This window comes from Hemiscyllium ocellatum, chromosome 8, assembly GCF_020745735.1.
Source record: "Hemiscyllium ocellatum isolate sHemOce1 chromosome 8, sHemOce1.pat.X.cur, whole genome shotgun sequence".
In the NCBI taxonomy this organism is placed as follows: domain Eukaryota; kingdom Metazoa; phylum Chordata; class Chondrichthyes; order Orectolobiformes; family Hemiscylliidae; genus Hemiscyllium; species Hemiscyllium ocellatum.
Window position 1 is genome coordinate 42,899,160 of NC_083408.1, and position 23,467 is coordinate 42,922,626.

At 42.2% G+C, this 23,467-nt stretch overlaps 1 protein-coding gene across 9 annotated transcripts in view; it reads left to right on the plus strand.

Annotated features, from left to right (window-relative positions):
- Nucleotides 1–23,467, plus strand: part of LOC132818134 (alpha-(1,6)-fucosyltransferase) — a 752,369-nt gene that overhangs the window by 254,969 nt on the left and 473,933 nt on the right. Inside the window, exon 1 of one of the 9 annotated variants that reach the window (XM_060828865.1) lies at nucleotides 2,604–2,620. The exons of the other annotated variants lie outside the window; for them this stretch is intronic. The gene's annotated coding sequence lies outside the window, so the exon portion shown is untranslated. Of the gene's footprint in view, nucleotides 1–2,603; nucleotides 2,621–23,467 lie in introns of those variants that run through there. 9 annotated transcript variants of the gene reach the window in all.

The window sequence follows — 23,467 nt, forward strand, 5'->3', positions numbered from 1 at the left end:
TATAATTTTCAAATTGATTGGATAAGTATTCATGAAGCAGTAGTTTAAAAGGATTGGAAAAAGAGAATCACATTCTAGTAGTCATGATTTGGAGGTGCTGGTGTTGGACTAGTGGAACACCTTCCCCACACCTCCACTTCTTGCCTTGAAATAACCATCAAACCTCAAACAGATCATTGTTCACAACAAACTGCCTGGCCTTCAGGATAACACCATACAACCCTGTCATGGTAGACACTGCAAGACATGTCAGAGTGTTGACAGGGATACCACCATTACCTGTAGGAACACCACCCACCATGTACGCGGCAGGTAGTCATGTGACTCTGCTAACATTGTCTATCTCATACGCTGCAGACAAGAATGCTCCGAGGCATGGTAGCACCAAGCAGAGGGCATGGTAACGGATGAATGGACACCACACAATAATTGCCAGGCAGGAGTGTTCGCCTCAATTCGGTGAACACCTCAGCAGTCCAGGACGTTCAACTTTGGAACTGCAGGTGATCGTCCCCCAAGGCGGACTTCAGGACAGGCAATAATGCAAAGTGGTTGAGCAGAGGCTATTAGCCAATTTTAGTACCCATGGGGATGTCCTCAACCAGGACCTTGGATTCGTGGACCCCAATGCTACACACAGATACATATAGACACATATGCCCTCACAGGCACTCACACTCCGTCTCAGACAGACAGACACACACACACACACACACACACACACACACACACACACACACACACACACACGTTTGTGGGGTGAGCTTGTTCTTAGAGAATTATATTTTGTTTTGCTCAAAAACTACGTGAATCCATGTAAGATTCTGTAAATCTTCGAGTAAAAAATGAGGTCTGCAGATGCTGGAGATCACAGCTGCAAATGTGTTGCTGGTCAAAGCACAGCAGGTTAGGCAGCATCTCAGGAATAGAGAATTCGACGTTTCGAGCATAAGCCCTTCATCAGGAATAAGAGAGAGAGAGCCAAGCAGGCTGAGATAAAAGGTAGGGAGGAGGGACTAGGGGGAGGGGCGATGGAGGTGGGATAGGTGGAAGGAGGTCAAGGTGAGGGTGATAGGCCGGAGTGGGGTGGGGGCGGAGAGGTCAGGAAGAGGATTGCAGGTTAGGAGGGCGGTGCTGAGTTGAGGGAACTGACTGAGACAAGGTGGGGGGAGGGGAAATGAGGAAGCTGGAGAAATCTGAATTCATACCTTGTGGTTGGAGGGTTCCCAGGCGGAAGATGAGGCGCTCCTCCTCCAGCCGTCGTGTAGTTGTGTTCTGCCGGTGGAGGAGTCCAAGGACCTGCATGTCCTCGGTGGAGTGGGAGGGGGAGTTAAAGTGTTGAGCCACGGGGTGATTGGGTTGGTTGGTTCGGGCGGCCCAGAGGTGTTCTCTGAAGCGTTCCGCAAGTAAGCGGCCTGTCTCACCAATATAGAGGAGGCCACATCGGGTGCAGCGGATGCAATAGATGATGTGTGTGGAGGTACAGGTGAACTTGTGGCGGATATGGAAGGATCCCTTGGGGCCTTGGAGGGAAGTGAGTGTGGAGGTGTGGGCGCAAGTTTTACATTTCCTGCGGTCGCAGGGGAAGGTGCCGGGGGTGGAGGTTGGGTTGGTGGGGGGTGTGGATCTGACAAGTAAATGCCTTTTTAGATTAGAATCAGTCTGAACATTTGGGGCACAGACAGCCTTGCACAGGGCACCTTACACCTTCAATGCATTATCTGAGCTTACATGGCACCTATTATTAAAGTTCACTTGAGAATGTAACTTTTAAAAACAAGTTCTGGGATTTACATATGAAAGAACTGAAACCAACATGGTCATTCTAAAATATGAGAATATTAACAAACAATCCAGGTCTTTTTCAATACTTTACTTCAGTTACATCACACTGTAAATGTTTGTTATAAATTCTGTGTCTTACAATCTTGTACTCCACAACCACTGATGAAGGAGCAGTGCTCCAAACGTGAGTGCTTCCAAATAAACCTGTTGGGCTATAACCTGGTGTTGTGTGATTTTTAACTTTGCACATTCAAATAGGTAACTTTGAGTTGCAGTATAGACAAGTAGATCACATGGTTTCCTTTCCTGCTGTTGTTTCCATGAGAAAAATCGCAGACCGTGTTTACATGTTGTCTCTATGATGTAGCTGCACCAAAGCTCAATTCTGGCTTCACTAATTACGGTGCCATAATGAACATTTCCCAAGAAAAAATAGGCTTCCTGTCGCTCATAAAGCAATCTCGTTGCTCTGATGGCTAGGAACACACTGCTATCCTAACTGACAATGTTTAGGTTATTAACCTCAGCACTGAACGATCCATGTCCCTTAACAGGTAAAGCCATGGGAAACAAATGGGGATGCACTGAAATTAGGAGGAGATGTGATGGAGTGTTATGAAAATTCATGGCTTAAATAAACTGAATCCTTCTTCCCTTCATCAAAAGGAGAGTTTGCCAGCTGTCTTTTCTATTGGAAGAATTATCCCTTTTCTGCTTCTCATTAATAGCTTCAGAAGTCCAACCTCAGTCAAGAACCTCAAGTTGAAAGAATGCTGTTTTGGTGATGCAGTCACGTTGGCACATCAGGTTGCTGTCGTTGTAATGCTGGGGACGAGTAAGTGTTCACTGTCATCTGGGATAGCAATCTGTTATTGAACAACTCAGTTTTTTTTACTATTTTGTAAGCAACAGGAACAACACAGCTTCTCAGGAAGTGAGCAACCTGGACACCGAGAGCTATGCAGAAATATAGATGTTCGTTCACTCGTGTGCGTATTCATTGTTCACATGACGCATTGTGTCTTTCGTGGGAAGCTTCTCACCTCAAAAGCTACTTTCACACAACACAGCAGTGACTTTGCATCCTTCCTACAGTGTAAGGCCATGCATACCAAATGCCAAAATCACTTCAAGTTACATTTCTGTCAGAAAAATGCCATCGTGAGGATTTAGGAGTTGATTTTAAATACTATTATGCCTGCTGCGTGTAAAGAAAATAATAACAAACTCACGAGAACTCACCAAATCTATGCTTAGTAAAAGCTAACGTGTTTGTTACCCATCCCTCGTTGTCCTTGAAGTGGTGATGGTGGTGACCTACCACATTTAAATGCTGCAGACCATGTGGTACAGGTACACTGACCGAGCTGTTAGGGAGGGAGTTCAGGATTTTGACTCAGTAATAGCGAAGGAATGATGACCTAGTACCAAGTTGGTATTGTGTGGGGCTTGGAATGGAGTTTCCACCACACTTGGTGTGGTGTTCGTGTTCTTCTGCTGCCCTTGTCCTTCGTGGTGCCAGAGATCCTGGGTTTGGAAGGTGCTGTCGAAGGAGCCTTGGTGAGTTACTGCGATACAACTTGCAATGCTACCCATTACTGCTATTGAGTGTTGATGGTGATGGGACTGGATGTTGAATTTGGTGAATAGGGTAGTCATCGAGCTACTTGATTGTTGTTGGAGTTGCCACCATCCAGGCAAGTGGAGAATAGTCCAGTATGCTGCTGACTTGAGCATTGCTGATGATTCAGAGGAGACTGATAAAGCAGTAATTGGTCAGGTTGAATATGTATAAATACATAAGAACTAGGAGCAGGAAATTCAGCTCCTTGGGCCTGTTCTATTATTTGATACAACCATGGTTGATCTCATCTCAGTCCCATTTCGACTTTCTTGCCTGCACGCCTTAATGTTTCGACCCATTGAGTTAAAAACCTGTTTATCTCCTCATTAGACTTGCTCCAAATCCCAGCATTAACTGCACTCTGGAATTCTAACAGATTTATGCCATTTTGGCTGAAGTAGTTTCTCCTCATCTGGGTTTTAAATCTGTTGCCTTTTTCCTAAAACACTCGACCATAAGTTATAGGAACAGAATTGGGCCCATCAAGTCTGCTCCGCCATTTCATCCTCACTAATACATTTCCTCAACCGCATTCTTCTGCCTTCTCCCTGTAACCCTTGATCCTCTGACCAATTAAGAACCTATCTATCTCTGTCTTAAGTACATTCAATGATTTAGCCTCCACAGCATGCTGCGGCAACAAACTCTCCAGGTTCATCACCCTCTGGCTGGAGAAACTGGTCCACATCTCAGGAGTGGTGCTGGGTCCGCTACTTTTTGTCATTTATGTAAATGATTTGGATGTGAGCATAACGTGTGCAGTTAGTAAGTTTGCAGATGACACCAAAATTGGAAGTGTAGTGGACAGTGAAGAAGGTTACCTTCAAGTACAATGGGATCTTGATCAGATGGGCCAATGGATCCAGGAGTGGCAGATGGAGTTTAATTTAGATAAATGCGAGGTGTTGCATTTTGGGAAAACAAATATTAGCAGGACCTTATACACTTAGTGGTAAGGTCCAAGGGATGTGCAGGTTCATAGCTCCTTGAAAGTAGATTCACAGGGAGATAGGATGGTGGTGTTTGGTACGCTTTCTTTTATTGGTCAGAGTACTGAGTATAGGAGTTGGGAGGTCATGTTGCAGCTGTACAGGACATTGGTTAGGCCACAGTTGGAATATTGTGTGCAATTCTGGTCTCCTTCCTATCGGAAGGATGTTCTGAAACTTGAAAGGGTTCAGAAAAGATTTACAGGGGTGTTGCCAGGGTTGGAGGATTTGAGCTATAGGGAGAGGCTGAACAGACTGTGGGGCTATTTTCCCTGGAGCATCAGAGGTTGAGCGGTGACCTTATAGAGGTTTACAAAATTGAGGGGCATAGATAGGATAAATAGGCCAAGTCTTTTCCCTGGGGTTGGGGTGTCCAGAACTAAAGGGCATAGGTTTAGGGTAAGAGGTGAAAGATATTTCAGCGATATATAAATGGCAACTTTTTAATGCAGAGGGTGGTGGATATATGGATTGAGCTGCCAGAGGATGTGATGGAAGCTGGTACAATTACAACATTTAAAAGGCATCAGAATGGGTATATGAATAGGTAGGGTTTGGAGGGATATTGGCCAAGTGCTGGTAAGTGGGTCTAGATTAGGTTGGGATATCTGGTCGAGATGGACAAGTTGGATCGAAGGATCTGTTTCCATGCTGTACATCTCTATGACTCTTGAGGGTAATCCTTTCACTCTGAGGCTGTGCCCTTGGGTCCTGGTCTCTCCTACCAGTGGAAACAACTTCTCTATGTCCACTCTATCCAGACCTATCAATATTCTGCATGTTTGAGAAGCATGAGATGCCACCTTATGCTTCTCAATTGCATTGAGTACAGACTCCAAGTCCACAATTCCCCCTCCTATGACAAGCCCTTCATCCCATGGCCATTCTTGTAAATTTCCTCTAGACCTCAAAGGCCAGCATTGCCTTCCTTTAGATACGGGATGCAGACCCGCTAACGTTCTTCTAACGAGAGCCTTATACAGCCTCATGCATACTGTTGTATTCTAGCCCTTTCAAAATGAAGGCTGCCATTGCCTTTGACTTCCTTACTGCCAACTGAACCTGCATGTTAACCTTCAGAAAATCCTGAACTCGGACTCCCAAATCCCTTTGGGCTACAGAATTCCAAAGCCATTCCATGTTTAGAAAGCACAGACTGTGCCTCTCCATTTTGTACCAAAGTGCAGACCTCACACTTTGACAAATTTGTGTTCCGTCTGATGCCTCTTTGCCCACTCTCCTAGCCTGTCCAAGTCCTTTTGTAGTCTCCCTCCTTCCTTAGCATGACCGGTCTCTCCACCTATCTTTGTCATCTGCAAACTTCGCAACAATGCTCATGGTTCCTTCATCCAAATTGTTAATGCATAACATGATTTAGCTGAGTTCCCAACACTGCCCTCTATGAAATTCCACTAGTCAACTACTATTCTGAAATGATGACTTTATCCCTACTGTCTGCTTCTGCCAGGCAGCCAATCCTCTATCCATGCCAGTAACTTGCCCTGAATACCATGGGCTCTGATGTTATTTGGCAGCTTCCTGTGCTGCGTCTTGTCACAGGCCTTCTGGAAATCCAAATAGATTGCATCCACTGGCTATCTTTCGTCTAAGCTGTCTGTAACCTCCTCGATTTCAGCAGATTTATCACTCATGTCCTTCAGGGAAAGAGATGTCGTCCTTCCTGGCCTGGCCTGGCTTACATGTGACTCCAGACCCATACCAGTGTGGTTAACTCTCAAGCTGCCTCTGGACACTTAGGGATGGGAAAGAAATGCTGGCCCAGCCAGCAACACCGACAATTTGTTTAATTTAAACTTTACTTCTGTATTTTATCTAAAACTTTCATAACCTCTCAATATTATGTTGGCCAGAGCTAAGAGTTAGTTCCAGCTTTTAGATTAATATGAATATAAACTGCATGAGGTTCCTTACTCATTGATTTGTGGTAGAAGCAATTCAGAAATCTGAAACCTTTAAGCATTCTGCAAGTCAGAGAAGTTTAGTCTCCATGTATTTTAAAAAAAATAGTATTTCATGACTTTCATTGTGTTATGACCAGATGAGGAAGAATGAATTGGCTTCCTGCTTTTCACCTTCCTCGAATGTCCGCAACTGTATAAAGTAGTTTTCGTTCAAAATCAAAGTGCCAACTATCGGGAGATCCAAGATGGCGGCGACTCAGCAAGTCTGAGTTTACAGTGCTCTTCCCAAAACCTGGGTAAAGTGAGTTACTCACCCCCACCACACTTACCAAACCACCCAAAAAAATTTTCTAACCTTAATTAGCTGCTTACTATTATATTTAAGCAGTTTAATATTAAGTGGATAATGAGTAAACCAAAGGGATCCCGCAGCTCTCAGAAAACCAAGACCCCTCCCCCACCCTCCTCTCCTCCTCCGGCTGCAGCTGATGTAAAAACAGGCCTTGAAGAGATGATTGCCAGGCTGGAAACGACACTCGTCAATTTCATCGCAGAATCCAGACAGAGATGGAACTCATTCGAAGAAAAGCTACAAAAGTACAGCCAGGCTCTCGAGGAATTACAGGGCCGAGTGGAGGGGGCAGAGCTAAAGGCCACGACCTCCGAGGCTGCAGCACAAACAGCTGCAGAACAGGTGCGAGCTCTGGAGCAGAGAGTCAGGGCCTTTGAAATCTACATGGATGACCTGGATAATAGAAATCGGAGAAAGAATATCCGTCTTCTGGGCCTCCCTGAACAAGAAGAGAAGGGACAGTTAGCAGTATTTCTGGAGCGATGGTTGCCCCAGCTTTTAAACCTGGGGTCTGAAACTGATCGGGTAAGGGTGGAGTGGGCCTACCGGGTCGCAGCACGCGGATCTGGCCCAAACCAGCGCCCACGCCCGGTCCTGTTCCGGCTGCAGAGTTATAGGGAGAGGCAGATACTCCTGGATGCCTCCAGAAATCTTGGAAAGGATCCTAAAGCTATGATTCATGAAGGATCCAAGATTATGTTATTTCAGGACTTCTCCCCGGCTTTGGCACGAAGGAGGAAGGCGTTTGATGAGGTGAAGAAATGTCTAAGGAACTTAAATATTCAATACACATTACGCTACCCAGCGACGTTATGCTTTACCCACGAAGGATCCGAGTATAATTTTAGATCACCAGAAGAGGCTAAGGAACTTTTAGACTCGTTTAAATAAATCGTAAGAGACAATTTATGTTGGCTTGCCTCTTCCACACTCCGTGGGGAGAAATGGATACTTTACTCTACTTTACTTTTGCTTCTGGGAGCAGGGTTGTCTTCTCTTGCTATTTTATGTTATTATACTTAACTGTAATTTGTTGGAGTTGTAATTTTATAGTTGTGTGTGTTTGTACGTGGCATTGATGCTATCAGATATACTCAGGTATGGGTGGGGAGGGGCGCTCGCTGTCAACTCTAGCTCGGTATTATATCTAAATCCTATTAAGGTGCGCCCGGGTCAAGGGTGGGACACTGTTTGGGAGAGGATATGGTGGACCTTTAGAAAGGAAGTAAGGCCCCCTGAGAACAAGGGGGAGGATCTCCATTCAAACATGTTTTTTTTTTGTTCTTATTGTTTGGAAATAGTTTTCTTTTTATTATACTGTTATGAGTGTATTAGAGAACATTTTCTCTTGTTTGAAGGATGTAAGTGACTCAACTATACACTCTGGATAATTGTGGATTAGATTAGTAGTTAACTGAGTTTCATTGTTTTTCTTTCTTCTTTAGTATCATTCCTTTGAATTTTGATGATTATATATTTAAGATCTATTTTTATATTAATGTTTGTGCTTGTAAGTTCTGTTTATTTTTGTAAATCTGTCAAAATATTAAATTTCTAATAAAAATATCTTTTAAAAAAAAAAGTGCCAACTATCACATTTTCTTGAGTGAAGGTCAGGAATTTTATTACCTACTTACTTCAAGAAAAACAATAAAACACGGCATCAAACACACACACAAAACAGATATGAAATTTACAAAGGGAAGAACATCTTATGCCAAAGGAGAAATCAAGAACAAACCATGTAAAAAGGCCTTGGATTCCTTGAAGTGTTAAGCTTAATCTGGGACAAGGGATGACTTTTATCCTCCTGCACTAGTGCAATTTGCAGATATCATTGTGTTCCTGATGAACTGATGTTTCTTCAATTTACTTCTCAGAAGCTTGGAGAAAAGCAGGTATTGTACGAGAGCAAACTTTCTGGCTGTGCTGTTACAAATTCTTGATTCTTTTCTGCTGTGCCCTGAATTACAGTCCAATTGGGTATTCATGTCTGGTTTCAACTTTTCTCCCAAGTTGGATAATCTGCAGGCAACCCTTCATCTCCGTATTTAAAACTTAGAGAAAGGTGTAAGACAAAAGGAAGGTACAGGTCTGAGTGACTGGTTTCAGTCACTTTGAAGGCACCTAGTTACATTTCGGACTGGATTTCATTTTATTGGCCGCTTAACGTATTAGCTCAGCCTGTGGTCAGGCAATCTCTCCCACCATCTTACATCACTGCTCTTTCTTTCTTCAGACTATTTTTGGCTGTGAAAGGTCCCAGGTATCAAAACTTAGATGATGCAAGTCAAAAATTGCCAGTTCATTTTTACGACCATCGTAATGTGCTGTTGCAGAGCGTTTTGTAAGTTTGTCATTCTTAAATTCATACTGAGAGGATTTTGGTCATACCAGAATAATTCTATGTCATTTTTATCAAAAGATAATGTGACATAGCATCGTTAGAAAGGAAGTTGTTATTAAATAATTTGTCCTCTGAGCAATGTACTTGGAAACAAACTTTCTGATGTTTTGACCTCATTTAAATCTCTGTAGGAGATTAGCCCCATTACTAGACTAATTAGAAGATCCCTGCCTCAAAAAAAACTTAATAACAAGCCTTTTAATAATGCCAAAATAGTGAAATTCTTATAATCCCTCTAAATGGGACTAATTGTCTATTCTTGTTAAGTGTGCCTGCCCTGAACAACACTCGCCTATTCAGTTAATTTACAACCAGAAAAGCAAGGATATTTGAGGAAATTAAACATTAATTAGCTTCGTTAGTAATGTATTTTAACTCTTACGCAGTCAATTGCCAGCTTGGCTTTCCTTCCCCAGTCAGTATGAGAAATTGAGGATTAGCTTCACTATTTAACCATTTCACCTAAATGGAACTCATCTGCCGATCAGTTCTTGTCATCCTGAACTGCATCAGGAACAGTGCACACTGCTGTTGCTCAATGGGTGGAAAGTAAGCTTTTGATGATGTAACTATATTTGTATTGGGTGCTTCTGTCACTCTGTGGTATTGCTGTTACTTCCGAGCCAGAAGATTATGGCTCCAGTTCTATCCTGCAGATTTGAGCACAAAATTTCAGCTAAACCTCCAGCTCATTATCAAGAGTGCTGCACTGTTGGCAGCATGGTCATTCTGGTGAACTGGGATCCCATTTGAAAGTTTTTTTTTCAAAAAAGCGACACAGCTTACATTTCCAGTGTTATTTGTTTTCGGTTCAGTTATCCATCACGTATGTTTGTTCTTCTAAATTTTTTTATGTGACCTGTGTTTCTCAGCTGGTCAGGAAGAAACATTTGTCTCTGTGCATGTATGACCTGATGTCTGCAGTTAAGTATAATTCAAGCAAATGCAATACAGGCATACAAATAATCGAGAGAGGGATTTACTTTGCAGATTTATTAAAATCTGTCTTTTTGAAATAATAAAATTGAGAGTACTTGGAGGAAAGCAGTGAAGCTTCGGTTTATAAGGGGGATAAAATGGCAAGGTCTCCCAGGGTTGAATAAATGATTACCAGGACAGAAGCTGCATGATGCTAAAGGACCCTCTCAACCTTTTCAGTTGAGATTGCAGTTTGATCTTCTCGCTATTTTTTCTTGCATCCTGTGTCATGTGTCGAGATATGATGGGCATTCATAATAAATGTAGTTGATTGGTAATGTTGGTTGGTAATTTTTAGGATCTGACTGCTGCTTCTTGGGCAGTCATGATTAAATCTTAAAGAATTTAGAACGCAAGGAAACCGATAAGCATTCAACCTGAAGGGCATGCCTTGAAAGTGAGGAAAGGCGTGACCTGATCAAGGTCTGACCCAATCAAGACCAATAAGCATATATTGACCTGGTCGCTGTGGTCAGGGATGAGCAAATACTGCTCTATGTTCACTACATTTGTGGCTACCCACAGGATTTTGAGTAACAACTTGCTGTTATTGGGTGTCTAATTTAATTTGGTATCCCAAAGATGGGATTTGAGCTTTTTGGACCAACAATTAACAGCGATTCTCTTCAGTCAATCAGATCTGCAAGTAGTCACTGATTAACACAGGGTCCACAGAAGAAACTAAAGTCAAATGTTTAAGTAACTGTAAAATCACATTGAGAAAATAAAATGCAGGGTGGCAAAAAATTTGGGTCAAGAGATTCTGAAAAGGGACAGGTAGAAAAAGCTAATTCCATGGTTGTAATGTTTTGTTTTGCAGTAATTATTACTTATCATGCCATTAAAAGTTCATTTATACCTGAATTCATCAGACCTAACTTGATCTGGCATGTTTAGTTGGCATGAAGTGGTTAAGTACTGCAATTTGATATGCTTACGTGAATCTTGGCAATGTGTCTGTAGATGAGGTACAGGAGGAGCAGAACGTGTGGATGTGTACAAGGACTTTGACAACAGCTTCTCTGTTTTTCCACTTAATTGTGCATTTGGAGCCTCTGGAAGGTGATGTCCAATTTACTCAATGATGACAAGTGGTGCGGTCTCATCATTAATTATAATGCAAAATCTGTGTCATTAAGATGTATCAGATTCCTTACATCACCCAGGAGTTTGGGGTGGCTAAAGTTCTTTATTTTTTCTCTATGGAAACGCCTCAGCCAATCTGAATCAACTTGCCAACCACTCAGCATCTTTTATGTCTGCAGTATAAACTATTGCAATCGTTTAAAATTTGGCATTTTGTTTGTCCTGACGAATGTCGGAGAAAAGACTTCAGCAATATTACTTGCTGTCTGTTATTCCTTTGTAACCCTATAGATCCCAATAACCCAAACCAGCTTTTTGCTCTGCTATTGTTGATAATTCCTTTTTTTACAGGTTTTATTGTAACAGACTGTAACCGATAAACAGGAGATCTTGAAGGGAATTATCACTGTGCTCCACTGTGAAATGTTGATTTCTTTACCAATTGTTTTGCATAAATACTCTGCATTTTAAGTAAGTCATTGCATATGATCAAGTGACCAAGATGCCATTGATAATGTGTGTTGGCAGAGATTGTTGGAGAATACAGATGGACGGGTTGCAAGAGATGTGCCCTAAAAGTGTTGCTCATAACAATCCTGCTTAACATGGTGAACCAGTGAGCTAATCTGAGGAGTCATGGTTACTTGTAGATAGCAAAGATTGTTTCACAGTTAAAGTATTTTGAATGAATGCCTGAATCTTTGTGCACTAGGGTTGTTCTAAGTTGAATGCAAGGTTGTGTTGAGTGATTATCCTAAGAACCACCATCTGTACCTCGTCCTGTCTTTTGCTATTAATTGAACCAATGATCATGAAGCAGCTAAAATTGGGTGTGGTGTCAACCTGCTGTGATTTGTCTTCCCATTTCAACTTAAAACCAGGAAAAGTAATAGTTTCCACAACTGAAGAGTAGTCCTGCCTTTTTTCAAGCTAAAACTTTTTTTTTCATTTTTAAGTCCTGCATGTATCTGAGAAACTGTGGTCAATTTATAAATATCCTTGTGATGAGGTATGGCACTCATGGTGGTTGTAATGATACTGCAGGAGACCTGAAGGTATGCAAGAAGAGTTTTTTTTCACTTTGACAGTTGGTCATTGTTAGAAACATAAGAACCCAGAGCAGGAGTAGACCATTCAGCCCCTGGAGCCTGTGCCTCTGCTATTCAGCTGCTTCATGGCTGACCTTTTACCTCAATGCTATTTTCTCCCTCCACAAACATAATCTTACTTTTACAAATATTACAGAAATTAATCGATCACTGTCTTCAATACACTCAGGAAATAAACTTCCACACTTCTCTCAGTTAGAAAATTCCAAATGGTCACCATCCTCCAAATGAAGAAATTTCTTTTTACCTCAGTCTTAAACCTCATGCTGTTTATACTGAAATTGTCTCCTCTGGTTCTGGAGAGCTGCCCCATCCCAGCCAGATGAAAAGTCCTTCCTGCCTTTACCCTGTTGAACCCTCTGAGAATTTTGACTGTCTCAATAAGATCACCTCATGAAAATAGAGGAGAATAAAGGCACTGTCACCTCCAGTCTTCCAGGGTGACCAAGTGAGAATAGAGTTAAAAATCTCATAACACCAGGTTATAGTGCAACAGGTCTATTTGGAAGCACTAGCCTTTCAGAGTGCTGCTTCATCAGGTGACTGTGAAGGAGCAGTGCTCCAAAAGCTGGTGCTTCCAAACAAACCTATCGGATTATAACCTGCTGTTGTGAGATTTGTAACCTTGTACACTCCAGTCCAACCCCAGCACCTCCGAAGTGAGAACAAACATCCAAAAGGGCTAGAGTTGTTATAATGGCAGACAGTGAATCATCCTGTTTACATTTTGGAGCCAGATCACATCCCAGAAGTGACAAAGTCGTATGAAATCAAATCTTAACCTGCTCTACCAACTCTAAACCCTCTCTAAGGGAGAGCTTGTATAAAGTCTGGGACTCATTGTTGAAACTGTGGGGTAATTAGCAATATGTCAGGCCATCTATAAACTTTAATTATCCGATACATTTCTTAGAATCATAGAATCCTAACACTGTGGAAGCAGCCCATCGAGTCCACACTGAACTTCCAACAAGCATCTCTCTCAGATGCAATCCCCTGCAAGCCTGCATTTCCCTTGGCCAATCTACCTGACCTGCACATCTTTGGACTGTGGGAGGAAACCCACACAGACACTGGGAGAATGTGCAAACACCACACAGACAGTTGCCTGAGGGTGGATGTGAACCTGCAAACTTTGAGGCAGTAGTGCTAACCACTGAGACACCGTGCTGCCTCGTATTAGGCACAAAACGTGTGCCCCTAATCAAAGCTAACTATTTTGTCAATATTTGACAATAAGCATTGCATCAACTTTGAGGAGGATTCAGATGTTCTAACACATGGGAATGGCTTTTATTATTACAAATGATTTTTAATATTTGTTAACATCTATTTAAGTACCTTCAGTACTTATACTGCATGAATATTAATGGCAGAACTCTGTCCTTGAAAGGGTAATATAACCAGAAATGTTTCACATATTTAAAAATAAATTTGACCTGCACTTGAAGTGTTATCATGTGCAAGGCTTTGAATAGGAAAATGGGATTCAGCTGGAGAACAAGTTCATATGGGTTGAATGGTCTCCATCTGTTTCGAAGATGTTCAATATTTTATATTAATTGTATTCTCATGAATATTTTACTGAAGAATATTAGTTCATGATTTCATGACTAAATACCTCTTAGATGACCTTAACAAAAAGTAATTAACTAATTTTTTGTGTAGTTTACAATTTTGCCCGAGTGCAGGTTAGAATCACTAAGATGAGTGGATAGAAAAACAGTTGAAAGAGCCACATTCGGGCATTAAATATGATTAATATACTCACAAATGGTTCTTCAATGAAGAGGTTAAGACTTAATCTGATGGCCTTTGCTTCTTAGTCCTTTATCTAATAACAACCAGCCATCACCTGTCATCTCTAAGATGCATATTTTCCAAATGATGTTGCTGGTTAATGAATAGAATCTGATAATTTTATCACTTCTCAGATCTAAGGTCACTGGAACCATTTATGGCTGATCTGAGTAGAATCTGCATAAACAGAATCAGTGGTTCTTTGTGCGACAAAGTACAAATTTTGACTCTTCCTGCAACTCAGTTATGTGTCAAATGTATGCGTACAAATGGGTGGCAGCAAGACAGAGAGATCACCCCTCTCCTCCCCCCCCCCCCCCCCCCCCCACTCCCCTCTGGAAGGAGGATTGAAAAGAAGAGGAGATAGTGCAGCTAAAACCAATCCTGTCCATAGCTCGTGCACAGGTACTTTGTGATGAGAGACATCCAAAGCAAGTAGGCACTGTTAATTTAGGGTTCCAGCAATTGTAATTCCGCATCATGGCTTTGGATGCAGTTGGTGCCACTGCTATCTGTCTTTTTAACCGCTGCCAATCTTATAAAATTCTTTAAAGAAATAACAGAGCATACAAATAAATAATGGAGTGACTATAGTCTATTTTAGATTTTCAAATAGCATTAAATCAGTGTCAAACTAAAGTGCTTTACTATCCATGTGTTATTACATTTGTTGTGTGGTTAGAGCGCAGAAAGCAAAAGGGTAGGGGAAAGAGGATTACTTTCCCAACTGGAAAGATGTGATTGGTAATTGATGGAGTCTGCTGGAATCGATGTTGTTTACCAGATCTAAATAATGTGAATTTGGGAATTGGGAGAATAGATTGAGGATGATGCCAGATCTGGCCTGTGACAAACTAATAAATTATTATAGAAGGGCATCAATTGTCAAGCAGTTTGGACAGCTACAGTTTGAAGAATATGAAGCAAAGAATTTTCAAAGGAGAGAAGGAAATATATCTTCAAGCTGAAAGAGTGAGACTTATAAAGGAGTAGAATTAGGTTGGGATTCAGACACTTAAGGTTATTGAAGGTGGTAATCACAAAAGGTAAGAAAATGGTAAGGCAAACCCTGTTTTTATCTAGCAAGGGATATAGAATAGAAAACGGAAAAGATTATGTTGAAGTTGCACAGTGCCTCATTGTGGCCACAACTGCAATACTAAAGAGAAGTGAGATGACTGGTAAAAGAAAAGGTGTACTGATGATTCATGACAATTCTGTGCTCAGTTTATAAATGTGAGGCTTTACCAGAGTATTGTGATTCGGGACTGTTTTTATTCCGAGTAAAATGAAGAGGTCATGTGTGCTGTTCTGAACACTGCTCAATAAAAGGCTTGGGTGACATGGCTGTTAATGATTAGAGGGTAACCGGAGTTGTTTTCCGGCAAGACGGTGTGAGGCGTTCACACTTGGAGGCAATGGCAGTTAAATCTGTGGTTAGATTACCGGTTGCAAGTTCAGGAAAGTGTTGAAAATATAAATAGTTATGCCAACCTGTATATTTAATTGCAAGATAAAAGATAGTTGTGATCTCAAGGATGGTTAATTAGCATTTCGACTTAGATACAAGGCCCATTTGATTCACATTTATGGAGATGGATTTGAACAGAGGAAGAGTTTCGAAGTTCTCAAGCAAGTTATCTGCCAGTTTCTGGGAGAGACGGACGTCTCTGTCACTATGCAGGAATATGAGGGTGGCCAAAAGCTTGGACTGAAAAGAAACATTTGTGATGATTTGAATCAAGGCTGGAAGATTCCTGTCGTTTGTGCTCGAGGGAGAATTGCTTGGAATAGTGTACAGCAAGAATGACAGCTCTGGGATTGAAAGTCACCAGTCTGAAAAAGGAAAGAAACAGGAATAATTGTACAGGACCAGAATCACTTTAAATTGAGCCTGGGAAAATTGAATGATTACCTTAGGGACGGTGAGAAATGGTTTTATTGATGGTGTTAAAGCGAGAAGGAGAGAGTTTTGTTAAGTTAAAAGTGCCTGTGGACCTTATTTTCACAAGTCCATGTCTTAAAAATGTGAAATCTTGTTATTTTCAGCCTATCAACTACAAATTTGAATTTACTTTAAAAAAAATATCATCAGTCTCTTTGGGGATTTTAATGTCAGGGCAAGATGCTATGGTTATAAAGGCAGCTTTGAGAAGTTAGAGTTTTTTTGTTAGAATTGATGATGTTAAAGAGTGACCTGATGAAGGGACTGAGTGCTACTCAGAGTTTTGATCTAGTATGTTTATAATAAGTGGTTCGTATTAGTTTAGGATGATCACAGAAGGAATTTGGAGGGTAATGTTTGAAAGATGTTGGTAATGTTGGAAAAGAAAACAGCAAAATATTTGAGCCGGAGAGTGAGTTTAGATGAGATGGTACTAGTGGAGCGAAACACGAACACAAACTTGACGGCTGAATGGTCTGTTACTGTGTGTTAAGGATTTATGACGTTCTGTAACAGTGGGAGAGCGTATAATGTCTGGAGCACTGTAAATCTAACACTGACAAATTTTGACCCTTTTCTACATTTTCTCAACACTTGATATGTTATATGAAGTGACAGACTGAGTTATTGCTCAGTAGAAAGCAGGTTGGCTAATTAATCATTTCAATTTGACCAAGCTTCCCACCACAATGCTCGGTATTCAGGATGTACTCCTTGGTTCAGACATTGGTCTCTGGAGGCTGCACTAAGGCATCAGTAAAATGTTCCAGGAATGAATTTATTTTATCCAGTGGGAGTAAAAATGTTTTTTTTTGTAAAATCTAAGCACCTGATATATGGCTCACTTGGGCTTTGCAATCTGAGCTATGTAGAGTCAACAAGCACCACAACTTTCAAATCTTTTCAGAAGAATTCTCATTGTAAATCCCTGAAGCCAAGCAATTGCCTCTTCATTTGTTGAATTTAGGTGATTTGCCTACCACTTGGTCTGTTCAAGGGGTAACTCCTTGATGGTGTGCAGCATTGTTTGTACTGCTCCCCAAATGCATTATGGGCTAGTTTGGTGGTCCCAGCAATGGCGATTGCCTGCACTGACCTGTGCTGAACCTGTTTAGCAGGGGGCATTCTTGTCACAACAGTTTCAAAGCCTGCCATGTGTTCAGATAAGGTTTGTTGGAGGAAAATGATCAGCGGCTTCTCTGCTTCCAAGCCTTTGATCCGAAGGATATCTGCTGATTAGATCTTGCGTGGGATGGTAACTTCATATGGAGCAACAAAATGGAAGGCAGGCAGGCAATAGTTGGGCCTCATGGAGCAGTAAGTGAGGTAAATTAGTGGTTTCAACTAGGTCTGGATTTTCATTGATCTGTAGTTCTGTAGGGAAGTGGTGTTGGTGAAAACAGGAAGTCAGAAGGGCTTGTTGAGGGTTATGTGCATTTTTCTATTCAATTGACATTCATTCAGCAAATGTGAACCTTTGAACCTTTGAATGTGTAAAATATGCCCCTTCGAGGTCCATGGGGAATCATTGTTTAATCTTCCTGTGGAGCTTGTTGTATATGGATTCCCTTGACGACAGGCAATAATTAAGCAGACCCAGGAATGTGTCTGCAGCACTGTCTGACCCGGGCTGGGACTTAACTTTGAGCATGCCAGCCTCTGGCTTCCTGAGTTGTTACATTTGTGATGAGGGTAAAGAAAGGTTTTGGACAGCCTGCTTTTCATGACCTGGTAAGACCATGAGAGGGAAAAATCAGAAATGCCACTGTTTGGGAAATGGAACATTATGATGTGGGTGTGGAGGTTTGGATCCGGTATGCTGAAAGAGTGAGATATTTTTATTAGGCAAACCAGTCACCAGCAAAAAGTTATTCTGCTCTTGTGGGGGCATTCCACCATAGGAAATGACATCACCAAACCAAAGAAACCCAAACATAGAAATAGAAAGCCGGAATCATGTACAGTGCTTTACCTGAGGCCTACTGAAGATGTTACCTAGTATGGTGGCGAAACATCTGGAAATGAACCTTCCAGCTCAGCAAGCAAACCTACATCCAGAACCTCAACCCGAGCTACAGTTTCTCAAAAAAATTGATAAATTCTTGATCTCGCAAGGAATTAAGGGCTGCAGGGAGAGTGCGGGTAAGTGGAGTTGAAATGTCAGTCACCCATGATTAAATGGTGGGGTGGACTTGATGGGCTGAATGGCCTTACTTCCACTCTTATGATCTTATGGTCTTATTGACAGAATGCTGAGGACGGGTCTGCTGTTCATGAAATATTCAGGAATTTCTTAGTTTCTGGAATTAATAATATGACCCAAAAGAAGCTGATTGGACCTCAAGAAGGCCATAAAGCGGCATCCAAGGAGCAGGAGAATGAGCCCTTCATCAGGAATAAAAGGGGTGGGCTGGAGAGGGGAAGGTAGATGAGAAGGCGATAGGTGAATGCAGATGGGGGCTAATTGCAATACGTCATTGGGGAGGGTGGAGCAGATAGATGGAAAGGAAGATGGACAGGTAAACAGGGCTAACAGAGTTAGAGGGTTGGATCTGGGATGAGGTGGGGAGAGGGGAAATTTGGAAACCAGTGAAGTCAATGTTGATACCGTGTGGTTGAAGGGTCCGAAGATGGAAGATGAGGCGTTCTTCCTCCAATTGACGGGTGGATTTGATTTGATGGTGGAGGAGGCCTAGGACTTGTGTGTCCTTGTGGGGGAGGGGGGCGGTTGAAATGGTCAGCCACAGAGCTGTGGCATGTTCAGTGCATGTGTTCCAGAGATGTTCGCTGAAATGTTCTGCAAGTTGACGTCCTGTCTTCCCGATGTAAAGGAGACCACATCGAGGGCAACAGATACATTTCATTTATTGCACAGAAGATATTTCAAGGCACATAATGGAGTCCACCTTTTAGCTAGGTCTGAAATATTACCAGGAGGAGATGCAGTCCATGCAAGGAACTTTAGTGATGGCTCTCCAGATGTCCTTGGATTAACCCTGAACAAAATAGGACCTGTATCGTACATGGTCAAAAGTGAACATTGAACTGTACAGCACAGTACAGGCCCTTCATCCCTTGGTGTTATGCTGGCCTTTTATCCTACTCTAAGATCAGACTATCCCATATACTTTCATTGTATTAGCATCCGTGTGCCTATCAGTGTGTCGCTTAAATGTCCCTAATGTCTTTGACTCTACTAACACAGTTGGCAGTGCATTCCACGTGCCCCCCCCTCCACTATCTGAGGAAAGAACCTACCTCTGACATCTCCCCTAAACCTTTTTTCAATTACCTTAAAATTATCTTCCCTTTTGATAGCCATTTCCACCATGGGAATAAGTCTCTGGTTATCCACTCTGTCTATGCCTCAACATCTTGTACACCTCTATCAAATCACCTTTCTTCCTTTTCACTCCAATGAGAAAAACCCTAGCTCCTTCAACCTTTCTTCATAAGACATGCCCTCCAGTGCAGGTAGCATCCTGGTAAATCTCTTCTGCACCCTATCTTCAAGCTTCCACATCTTTCCTATAACGAGGCGACCAAAACTGAACACAATATTTCAAGAGTTGTCTAACCAGGACTGTATAGAGCTGCAGCTCTTAAACCCAATGCCCCTGTTAATGAAAGGCAACACACCATATGCCGCCTTAACAACACTGTCAGCCTGAGTGGCAACTTTGAGGGACTTATAGATGTGGACCCCAAGATCCCTCTGTTCCTCCACACTGCCAAGAATCCTGCCTTTAACCCTGTACACTTCATTCAAATGCGACCTTCCAAAGTGAATGATTTCACACTTTTCCAGGTTGAACTCCATGTGTCACTTGTCAGCCCGCTCTTACCAATGTCTCTTTGCAACCTACAATAGCCCTCCAGACTATCCACAACTCTACCAACCTTCGTGTCATTGGCAAACTTACTAATCCACCCTTCCACTTACTCATCCAAGTCATTTATGAAAATCACAAAGAGCAGAGATATCCCAGAACTGATCCCTGCGGAACACTGAGCTCCAGGCTGAATATTTTGGAGAGTCAAGGTCAAGATGAAGATGAAGGATGGTGATAAACAGGCCAGGAATAATTGAACCTAGGTGATAGTATTGTTAGTAATGGAGGAGTTTGGTGTGTAGGTATACAGATAGTCAAAGGTGATAACTCTTCAAAGCAAGCTCATAAAAAGCCAAAGCGAATCTCTGTCTTTGGGCTAGAATTTGGGAACAGGAAATTAAGGAAGCAATGGTGCGCTTGTAGTTTGTGGTGTAATTTTGCCTCTCATTGAAGTTCGTACTGTCTGTCCTAATTTGCACATAATAGTATGTTTTTATGTTATTGTTTACATTAGATTCCCTTCGGCCCAACAAGTTCACACCGACCCTCCGAAGAGTAACCCACCCAGACCCATTTCCCTTTGGCTAACACAGCTAATACTATGGGCAATTTAACACTGCTAATTCACCTGACCTGCACATCTTTGGACTGTGGGAGGAAACCGGAGCACCCAGAGGAAATCCACGCAGACACGAGGAGATTGTGCAAACTCCACACAGACAGTCACCCAAGGCTGGAATTAAACCTGGGACCCTGGTGCTGTGAGGTAGCAGTGCTAACCACTGAGTCACCATACTTTAAGGTCTAAAGACAGTGAAATTTTGAAGTATAAACCAGAAAGCACATGACTGTCTCTGCATTACATGCTGAGGGATACCAAGGCAGTCAGAACCGAGACATTCCAGCACCAACCCAGGCAGAGGGCAAGTTAAATTCACAAAGGAGAAACACTGCAGTTGTTGGAATTCTAAAATAACAGTAAATACTATAATTATTGAGTAGGACAGGCAGCGTCTGTGAATGGACATCAGTTCTGATTAACGGTGATCTTTACCGAAAGGTTAACGCTGTTTCTCTTTCCACAGATGCTATCAAACAGGCTGAGTATTTGCAGCATTTTCTCTTTCTACAAGGGTGGAGCTTCATGGGCTTTTTCAGAATAAATCTGGAGAAAGCAATTTTCAGTTGTAAATATGTTGTCAGGAAATAGGGTTTGGCAGAGAGGAAATGTGTGTGGATATCATGAAGAATCCAGGAAAGGTAAGAGAGGTTGGCAGGTAGTGCAGGAGTCTTTTGTGGATATACCCATTTCAAACAGGTATGCTGTTTTGGAAAATGTAGGGGGTGATGGATTCTCAGGGGAACGTAGCACCAACAGCCAAGTTTCTGGTATCGAGACTGGCTCTAATGCAACAAGGGGTACGTCTGGTTCCCAACATCAATTGTGTTAGGGTATTCTGTAGTCAGATGTGCAGACAGATGTTTCTGTGGCCAGCAGAGAAAAAGCAGAATGGTGTGTTGTTTCCCTGGTGCCAGGATCAAGGATGTCTCAGAGAGGGTGCAGAATGTTCTCACGGGGGAGAAGGGCCAGCAGGAGGTCATTGTCCACATTGGAACCAACGACATTGGAAGGGAAAAGGTTGAGATTCTGAAGGGAGATTACAGAGAGTTAGGCAAGAATTTAAAAAGGAGGTCCTTGAGAGTAGTAATATCTGGATTACTCCTAGTGCTACGAGCTAGTGAGGGCAGGAATAGGAGCTGGTGTAGGGGAGAGGGATTCACATTTTTGGATCATTGGAGTCTCTTGGGGTAGAAGTGACCTGTACAAGAAGGATAGATTGCACCTAAATTGGAAGGGGACTAATATACTGGCAGGGAGATTTGCTAGAGCTGCACGGGACGATTTAAACTAGTAAGGTGGGGGGTGGGACCCATGGAGATAGTGAGGAAAGAGATCAATCTGAGACTGGTATAGCTGAGAACAGAAGTGAGTCAAACAGTCAGGGCAGGCAGGGTCAAGGTAGGACTAATAAATTAAACTGCATTTATTTCAATGCAAGGGGCCTAACAGGGAAGGCAGATGAACTCAGGGCATGGTTAGGAACATGGGACTGGGATATCACAGCAATTACAGAAACATGACTCGGGGATGGGCAGGACTGGCAGCTTAATGTTCCAGGATGCAAATGCGACAGGAAGGATAGAAAGGGAGGCAAGAGAGGAGAGGAAGTGGTGCTTTTGATAAGGGATAGCATTATAGCTGTGCTGAGGGAGGATATTCCTGGAAATACATCCAGGGAGGTTATTTGGGTGGAACTGAGAAATAAGAAAGGAATGATCACCTTATTGAGATTGTATTATAGACCCCCTAACTGTCAGAGGGAAATTAAGAAGCAAACTTGTCAGGAGATCTCAGCTATCTGTAAGAATAATAGGGTGGTTATGGTAGGAGATTTTAACTTTCCGAACATAGACTGGGACCTCCATAGTGTTAAGGGTTTAGATGGAGAGGAATTTAAGTGTGTACAAGAAAATTTTCTGATTCAGTATGTGGATGTACCTACTAGAAAAGGTGCAAAACTTGACCTACTCTTGAGAAATAAGGCAGGGCAGGTGACTGAGGTGTCAGTGGGGGAGCACTTTGGAGCCAGCGACCATAATTCTATTAGATTTAAAATCGTGATGGAAAAGGCTCGACCAGATCTAAAAGTTGATGTTCTAAATTGGAGAAAGACCAATTTTGATGATATTAGGCAAGAACTTTCGAAAGCTGGTTGGAAGCAGATATTCGCAGGTAAAGGGATGGCTGGAAAATGGGAAGACTTCAGAAATGAGATAAGGAGAATCCAGAGAAAGTATATTCCTATTAGGGTGAAAGGAAAGGCTGGTAGGTATAGGGAATGTGGGATGAATAAAGAAATTGAAGGTTTGGTTAAGAAAAAGAAGGAAGCATATATAAGGTATAGCCAGGATAGATCTGGTGAATCCTTAGAAGAGTATAAAGGCAGTAGGAGCATCCATCACTTCCTCTGGCAACTCATTCCATACACTTACCACCCTCTGTGTGAAAAAGTTGCCCCTTAGGTCTCTCTTATATCTTTCCCCTCTCTCCCTAAACCTATGCCCTCTAGTTCTGGACACCCCGACCCCAGGGAAAAGACTTTGTCCATTTACCCTATCCCTGCCCCTCATAATTTTAGAAACCTCTTTAAGGTTATCCCTCAGCCTTCGATGCTCCAGGGAAAACAGCCCCAGCTTATTCATCCTCTCCTTATAGCTTAAATCCTCCAACCCTGGCAACGTCCTGGTAAATCTTTTCTGAATCCTTTCAAATTTCACATCTTTCCAATAGGAAGGAGACCAGAACTGCACACGATATTCCAAAAGTGGCCTAACCAATGTCCTGTACAGCCGCAACATGACTCCCAACTCTTGTACTCAATACTCTGACCAATAAAGGAAAGCATACCAAACACTTCCTTCACTATCCTATCTACCTGCGACTCCACTTTCAAGGAGCTATGAACCTGCACTCCAAGGCTTCTTTGTTCAGCAGCACTTCCTAGGACCTTACCATTAAGTGTATAAGCTCTGCTAATATTTGCTTTCCCAAAATGCAACACTTCACATTTATCTG